The sequence below is a fragment of the Globicephala melas genome, chromosome X (assembly GCF_963455315.2).
Source record: "Globicephala melas chromosome X, mGloMel1.2, whole genome shotgun sequence".
Taxonomy (NCBI): Eukaryota; Metazoa; Chordata; class Mammalia; order Artiodactyla; family Delphinidae; genus Globicephala; species Globicephala melas.
Window position 1 is genome coordinate 40,389,486 of NC_083335.1, and position 8,430 is coordinate 40,397,915.

The 8,430-nt window shown below is 53.4% G+C and overlaps 1 pseudogene; it reads left to right on the top strand.

Moving 5' to 3' along the window:
- The first annotated feature begins 231 nt into the window (after positions 1-231).
- LOC132594514 (nuclear RNA export factor 2-like) lies at positions 232-7,485 on the top strand (annotated as a pseudogene).
- Positions 7,486-8,430: the final 945 nt, after the last annotated feature.

Genomic DNA, 8,430 nt, shown 5'->3' on the forward strand with positions numbered 1-8,430 from the left:
GTGCCATCTGTCGGATAAGGCTGTCCTCTCTGGACAGGCAGAAGAGTGTCCTTTCTGAGGCTTGTGGGACTGGTCCCTTAGGCCAGGTTGGCACTTGGCCTGCCCTACCATGCTGTTAGCCTAAGACATGGTACGTGGTAAGTGGACCACAGATGTGTCTGCAAACTTGTATTTTTGTTCCTCTTTTCAGAATACAGTGATGGTGGTAGATCACCTCAAGGAAGAAAGAAAGGTTGGAGTTCTTTCCCAGGTAATTCTGGCGAGAGGAGCCCTCGTTATGAACACGATGGGTGTGAGCCTCAGCCCTCACACCTCCAGAAGGATGATGGAAACGTGGTGAAGAGGGATGTCCAGGAGGACCCCGAAGTAAGACAGTAAGTGGCCAGGCAGCAGGGTTTGTGCACAGCAGCCCCTGGGACTATGCACCTCTCTCACGCTCCGTGGACTTGTTTTTCTTCTCTCACTGCAAAACTGAAGCATGCTAGAAGTGAAATAATGGTTGAGCAATCCTAATTGTAGTGCTGGTGTCAAAGAGACGAGGGTGTACAGAAGACTTTCTTAGCACTTATGGCCACTCACCGTCCTTCTCTCCACATCCCCCCTGCAGCTCTCCCTGTACCATCCGAGGCAACAAGAGAGGAGTGAGGTGGCACAGTGAAGGCCACATGCATACTACTGTGTGGAGAAACAGAAAACCTCTGGAGAGAGAAATGGGGGAGAACACACAAGAAGGAACCCCAGGGAGCTGGTTCAGGGTCACAGTGAGTATCCTGAAAAATGTATGGAATGTGCAGGAGAGAAAAGGCAGGGGGAGCTGTGTTGGTCTCATGTAGAGATGCTGGTTTCTTTCACTGGGGACAGTTTGTAATCTGTCCTTTTTATTACCAGGAGTTAACAGTCTTGTTCATCTAAGGGCAGGTTCAGAGAAGCAATGTACAGGGAGCAGGCTGACCGTGAGGAGAACGGAGGAGCCTGTCTCAAAGCAAAGATGGAAACTACTGCCAAGGATATGGAGCGACTCCACATTGGAGGTCTCAGCTTGGCAAGCTGAGTGTGGGAGACAGAGGGTCGAGCCTCTGGAGACCTTGTCTGAGGGGCAAGCAGTGTGTGCGCTGGGTAGGATCTCCTGGAAATTGATAAAAGGAAGATCATCTCTGACACCTTGATTATGTGGAAGAGAGTTTGACTGGAGAGAAAGAGTACTTAGGAAATCCATATTACGCACACCCATAAGAAATCATGCCAGTGGTCCCTTCTTTACAAGCCCTTTCAAGCTCAGTAGAAGGCCGGGAAAGAACAGGAAAAGGTTCGTCCTCCAGCCTAAATTCCCTGTTGTCTGTCCTCTCTCCCATGCCTTCTTTTCATCCTTAGATTCCTTGTGGGATAAAGTATGACAAGACATGGCTAATGAAGTCAATCCAGAGCCATTGCAGTGTCCCCTTCACTCCAGTGGACGTAAGAGAGGATGCCGAAGCCAGACGCGTGGGCACAGGGAAGGGGGAGAGAGAGACCTGGTTCAGCAGGGTCTGTTGGCTTCTGATTCTATTGCTGTTGTATTCAATCCCTGTAGTTCCACTTTATGCAAAATGGGGCTCGGTTCTTTGTCCAGGAAGCTAGCACTGCCTCTGCATTGATGGATGTCAGCTACAAGATTCGTGACGAGGAGAGCCGAAAGGTGTGTGTCGAGGGCGTTACGTGTACCTCATCCTGAGGAAGGAGTACAGGCCAGGGGCTGGTTGTCTTCTTTGGAACTAGAGTTCCTGGTGCTTACCCCACCTCTTCTTCCTGCAGATACCTGTCTTTGTCAGCCCCTCCGCTGTTCCCTACTCTGTGCGGGATAAGTTGAAGCCAGAAGAAATGGAGCAGCTAAAGGTAATGGAGACTCACGGCGAGTAGTGTGCCAGCGCTCAGACCCACCTCTCCTTCCAGACCCCGGTCCCCCTCGCCCCCGATTTCCCTGCAACCACCACAGCCTCAGAGCGGCTCTCTCCATCTCTCTCTCCACAGCTGACCTTGAGCAAACGATTTGATGTCTCCCAGCAAGCTCTTGACTTCCAGAGGCTCCGCCTTGACCCAGGTACAGCTGACAGCAGTAATTCTAGGGCGTGCAAGGGCAGAGGGGTCTTCCTGGAGGGAGACTTAGGGATGGTAACGTGGGGAGGGGCTGGTGCTGGCCCCACACCCCACTCAGCCATCCTATTCCCTCCCCTCTCCTTCCTGAAGACTTGGTGGGCTATGATATTGATATATTTCTGAATCGAAGAAGCTGCATGGCTGCCACCCTGCAGGTCATCGAAAAGTATTTCCCTGAGGTAAGGCTGTAGGCCCAGTGCTGGTATTAGGGTAGGGGGTGGAAGAGATGGGGAGGAGGGCAGATTTGTCTCCAAGGTCCTAGATAGTAACCTTCACTCTCCCTCTTCTTGCCCCAAAGCTGTTGTCCTTGAACTTGAGCAGCAACAAACTGTACCAGCTGGATGGCCTGTCTGACATTATACAGATGGCCCCCACGGTCAAGATCCTGAACCTCTCCAAAAATGAGGTGAGAAGAGGGAGCCAGGTCAAAGTTGGGTTGAGAGTGGGGGGTGGGGCATATTAGTGTCCATCAGAGTGATGACAGGAGGCAGGTGAAGGTACCTGTGTGGGAGGGAGGGGTCTGGGGGTGCAGGGATCCGGATGTCCCTCTTTCCCTGGGATTCCTTTTCCCACTTCTGCCCCATATTTCTCAGCTGACGTCTGTGTGGGAGTTGAGCAAGATGCAAGCGCTGAAGCTTGAAGAGCTGTGGCTGCAAGGGAGCCCATTGTGTGACACCTTCCCAGACCAGTCCACCTATGTAAGGTCAGTGTGAACACCCTGTCACCCTTCTTGGTGACCTTCACCCATGGGAGCCTAGACTATCTGTGACAGTGCCCCTTTGCCAAAGGTGGCAGCCCTGGTCTTCTGGGAGGATCACAGGCCCCACCTTCTGCTCTCTCTGTGCCTATCACCGGTGAGGAGTTTCCTTCCCCTGACCTGCTCACCTCTGCAGGCGCTCTGGGGTCTGTTTCCAGCTCTCTGCGCCCAGATATATTCCAGCAAGGCCTCCCAAGAGTGTGCCTCAGGAAGCAGGGCTTCTCCTCCTCACCAGGACCAGGAACGACCATCCTTGATCCAGATGCTGGCGCCCTGGACTGAGAAGGGTCCTCCAGTCCAGGGCCTCTTGCTGAGAGAAGCCTTCCTTCTTCGTGCTGAGATGGGGTTTGCCTCCCCCGTTCTGAGAGGGGCCCTCTTCCCCTTCCTCCAAAGGGATACCCCCTCCTCTCCCATGTTGATATGGGGGCTTTCCTGCGTCATGCTGAGGGCTGAGGCCATGGGTGGCTGCTGTCATGACATCCATTCTGCTGGCCCAGTGCCAGGAACTGGACCCTCCTTGGGAAAAAGCAGGGCTCCCTGAGTCAAGGGGCCAGACGTGGGCCCCCGCCAGTGATCAGAGGGCTTCCTGAGGCAGGAGTGGAAGGCAGAGGGCAGAGGTGGTAGAGGAGACAGAAGGACAGGCCTCTGAGGGGCACTTCCCATCCCTCCCTGCACATGTCACATCATCTCTCCTGGTCCTTCACAGGAGCCCTGGGCAGCCTGAGACAGGTATGATTCCTCAGATAAAGAACCAACTCAGAGAGGTGCAGGGGTCATCGGGAGAGAAGACGGTGATCATCAGAGGGGGCCACGGATCCTCAGCCCCATACTGAGCTGGGACCTGACCCTTTCCTCCTTCTGGGGAAGATCTGCCCCCATGGCTGCTCGGTTTCCCATGCCCAAGTCTGGCTGAGCTCACACAGGTGACAAAGTTTCAGCCAGCATCCAGTGGGCCCCCAGCCCAACACGTGCATATTTTCCCTTCCTACCTGGTGTGTCTGGGCGATTCTGGGGCAGGTGAAGAGCCGCAACAAGTGTGCCGTTTCCCCTTTCTTCTCTCTTCTTCCCTGACCCCGACCACGGGAGAGCTTCTTTCCCTTCCCTTTGTTGTCTCTCTCCCCCCTGTCTCTGTGCCCCTATGTCTCTCTCATCTCTCCCTTCCTACCTTCACTCCCTTTCTGTCTTCATCCCCTCCATCTCCCTCCCTGAGCCCCACCTCACTCACCTTGCTGGCCCAGCATCCTGGGCCATCCCTGGGGGGTGTCGGGGTCTTGCCAGAATGCTGGACCCCCAGTGAGGTAGCAGAGCCCCGGGCTCCCACTCCATCCCCTCTTCTCCCCACAGCCTTCAGTGGGGCCCTGGAGGAAGGGAGGGAGGAGAAGGAAGCCCTGCAGCACGGGTTTGAAATGCTGGTCCCTGTGGCACTGGAGAAGGGAGTCCGAGTAGTCTGGGTGGGAGCTACCCAGGCGAAGGAGAGGAAGGGAGGCAGGGAAGGAATATTAAAGTGAAGGTACTGAGAGAGATGAGGAGACAGTGCCTTTCAGACAGTAAGATGACAGACGCTCAGTGCTCAACAGGCAAGTGGACTGAAAACCCCTAAAATCAGGAGCAGAGGTGGGCAAAGGGTGCTGCTGGATTGGCCAGAACACACTGATCTCTGTTTATGGTATTACTGTTTTAACTCAAAGGAAGCATTGCAACCTTGAACTATCAACCACCTCTTCTCTATTTTTGGTTTTGGACAGGGCCATCAGAGAATGTTTCCCGAAGTTGTTACGCCTGGTAAGTGCCTACGTAAATCATTGTCTCTTACGAATGTCGGTGGCCTCTGCACCTGCCCTCAAGCCCTTTGGGTCTTGCCTAGATCACATATTAGCATCAGAACCTTAACCATTTTGGGGGACATGGACTCCTGAAAATGACATGGATATACTTGCTGGAAAAATACCCATAAATACACACATGCACACACACAAGTTGAATATAACACTAGAGACTTCCAGGACCTCATGATGAAGACATCCACTGTAAGCTTTCCCATGGAATTTCCAGGGCCCTTTCACACCTGACCTCTGACCCTCACCCTCCTGGGCCCATCCTTTTCCCGGATCATCCAGGGCCACTCCCCTGGTCTCCACTCCTGACTTCCTCTTCCCTTCTCCAGGATGGCCAGGAGTTACCGTCACCAGTGACCGTTGACGTTGACACTCCCTACATAGTAAAGCTCTGCAAGGTGAGGAAAAGGATCAAACAACATTTGGGGTGTTGCAGGGAGGCTTTATCTACTGCATAGTCTCAAGTGCCATTTGATTCCAGCGCAGCTTCCTTGTATCTGATGAGCTGAAGAGCCTAGTCCTGCAATTCCTGCAGCAGTAAGTACCTCTGAGAAGCTGAGCAATGGGGGAAGGGCTAGGACAGGTGAGGCCACCTAAGCACAGGTCTGCTCAGGGGAGTTTTCAAGTCCATTTGAGGTCCAGACCACAGAGATAGACTGTCTTCATTGCTCCTCCTTAGGTACTACTTGATCCATGACTATGGAGACAGACAGGTTCTCGCAGGTGCTTATCACGAGGAGGCCTGCTTCTCCCTGACGATTCTCTTCCACCCCGAGGACCCAGCCCCATGAGTATGACAGTACAGCCTCTGCTCCCGGGCCGTGTGGCCCCCCAGCAGGCACAGGCCAGCTCCTGCAAACACCCACCACCCACTGTTGCTCTTTGTCTCCTAGAAGCAGCTTGTGCGAGTATTTCAAGGACAGCAGGAATATGAAGAAGCTCAAGGACCCCTGTGAGTGTGTGATGGGAAGACTGGGTGGGAAAGGGCGGTGAAGGGGTCAATCATAGGGCCCAGGGCGTGGCAGCCCCTGACCTTCGCTCGCTTCCCCTCCCCTCACAGACCTGCGGGTCCAGCTGCTGAAGCACACAAAACGTGTCATTGTGCACACTCTCTGTGTGTTGCCCAAGACTCAGCATGCCTTCAGCTCCTTCGTGGTGGACACGTGGTTCCAGACGGTGAGCGCCTGCTTCCTCCCTCGCGTGGGCCCAGGAAGCCGCAGGTGGGTGGCAGGTGGAGGTGGTGACTGGGCGCCTGGGCTCTTCCCTTTCAGGAATCGATGCTCTGCTTCTCCATTAGTGGGGTGTTCGAGGCAGGTGAGTGTGTGTAGACCCCCAGCGCAGGTGCCCCACTGCTGCCTCCCCCTGGCCAGGCTCACTCCCAGAACCACCTAGCTTCCCTGACCCCTTCCCTTCCCTTCCCCTCCCTTCCCCTTCTCTTCTCTTCCCTTCCCCTCCCCCTCCCGTCCCTTCCCTTCCCTTCCCTGCATTCCACCCCTCCCCTCCCCTCCTCTCCCCTCCCCTTCCCCACTGTGTTCTCCTGCCTTCAGGCTTCCCACAGACAATCCAGGTCTGAGCTGTGTCCATGCCTGTCTGCCCTGCACACCCTGGGCGTTGGGGACACAGGCTGTGGCGTTTGGTGGCTCTCAACCCAGGTACTTACTCTGAGAACTTGGGCCATTACTTAAGGTGTCAGTTTCCTCATTTGCAAAATGGGATAGTAGTATCCACCTCTTGGGCGGCTGTGAAAAATGTATCCCGTGAACTTGTGTAGTGGTCGTCAGGGGCCCTGTCACTGGGCGCAGACTGCTCCTATACTTGCCCTCCCCATTCCCGACACCCTGGCCCCCGTGAACAACTGCCCTCTCCGCATTAGTGTCCAGTCACACCCTGATTGGGGACCGCCGTGTGAGCGTGTACAGCACGTGCAGCTGTAAGGGGTACTGTTGTTTGTTTGCTGTTGAAGTGGAAGGAAGTTCTCAGGGCTGTGTGCGTTCCTTTGCCCGGACCTTCATCGCTACCCCTGCCCGCTACGCCAGGTGAGAACCCTGTTGTGGGTGGGAATGCCCATCCCCGCCTGGGCTCAGGGGCGTGGAAATGTGGTGGCAAAGACCTTAGGTTTACTCGGCATTGTGGAAAGCCAGCAGGGAGATCCCAGGAGCAGTGTCGCCTAGTGGTTAGGAAGAGCGTGGGCTCTGGAATCGGCCTATGGGCTCTCTCCTTGAAACAACACTCACTCGCTGTGTTATCTTGGTCAAGTCACATGACCTCTGTGTGACTCAGTGTCTTCTTCCGAGATTGGGCATCAGAGCGTCCAGCCCTTGGGCTGTGGTAAAGGGTAAATGTGAAATTGCTCGTGAGTTGGGGATGAACCTATAAATCAAGTGAAGGTGGTAGACAGTCTCTCCAAAGGTGGGCTCTGTGGGGAGGGGCAGAGGTACCAGTCAAGGAACCTGGGAGACAGACACAGGAGGGACGCGGAAGGAATCTGGTTGCTGAGTGCCAGTGGGAGCAGAGTCAGTATTGGGGGTGTGGGTGTCCATCCATCAGTTGTCTGAGGGCCCATTTTTCCTTCAGTCTGTGCATCGTGAATGACGAGCTGTTTGTGAGGGATGCCGACCCCAGTGAGACCCAGAGTTTGTTCTCCATCCCACTGTCTACACCCACCTCCAGCTCCATGCACACCTCTCCCAGCAGCAGCAGGACATCATGCAGGCATCCTCCACCCCATCTGAGATGAACCTCTAGTGGTCTCAGAAATGAGTGCTGGGGTTGCATGGGGATAGGAGGGATCTGGGAGGAGTAGAGGAGTGATTAATGGGAACTTGAAGGTAATTTGTTTTCCTTGTTTATTTCAGTCATTTTTAATCTGAACATTTCATCCGTGGTACATATAAAGCTACCTAAACTGGGGTCCAGTTTAGGCATTACATTTATCAGGCACTGTGTTTAGGCAGCATGATAAACCATTTCTCTTGCATGTGATTTGGCAGGATTTCACGGGAACAAATTTTCCTTCTTTTATCTTTTTTGTTTTGAGGTGGCCACTTTGGGAGTTGGTGCCAGTGGTTTTAGGAGGAGGGGTGGCTTTATCTAACACAGAGAATTGGGAAAGGGGAGCAACAGAACAGTTGTGATGCTGTTTACCTAAAGGTAAATACTCAAATTCTTCTTGTTCTAACACACATATGTACAACTAAACTAGATGTCGTATGTGACTTTACTTTCAGAAAGCAAAGTTGACTTACCTAGCAACAGTACACAGGAGATAGCGTCATATGGGGCTGTATCATTATGGAAATTGCATTCAGAACCTGTTTCTCTTTGTTCCTTTCTGAAATTCGTTAAGATATATGTACGTAAGTTTACTGTCAGTGGTTTTTTTGTTTGTTTTTTTAACATCTTTATTGGAGCACAGTTGCTTTAGAATGGTGTGCCAGCCTCCGCCCTACAACAAGGTGAACCAGCCACACATACAAACACGTTCCCATATCTCCTCCCTCTTTTGTCTCCCTCCCTCCCACCCTCCCTATCCCACCCCTCCAGGCAGTCACAAAGCACGGAGCTGATCTCCCTGTGCTATGTGGCTGCTTCCCACTAGCTAGCTATTTTACGTTTGGTAGTGTATATATGTCCATGCCACTCTCTCACTTTGTCACAGCTTACCCTTCCCCCTCCCCATATCTTCGAGTCCATTCTCTAGTAGGT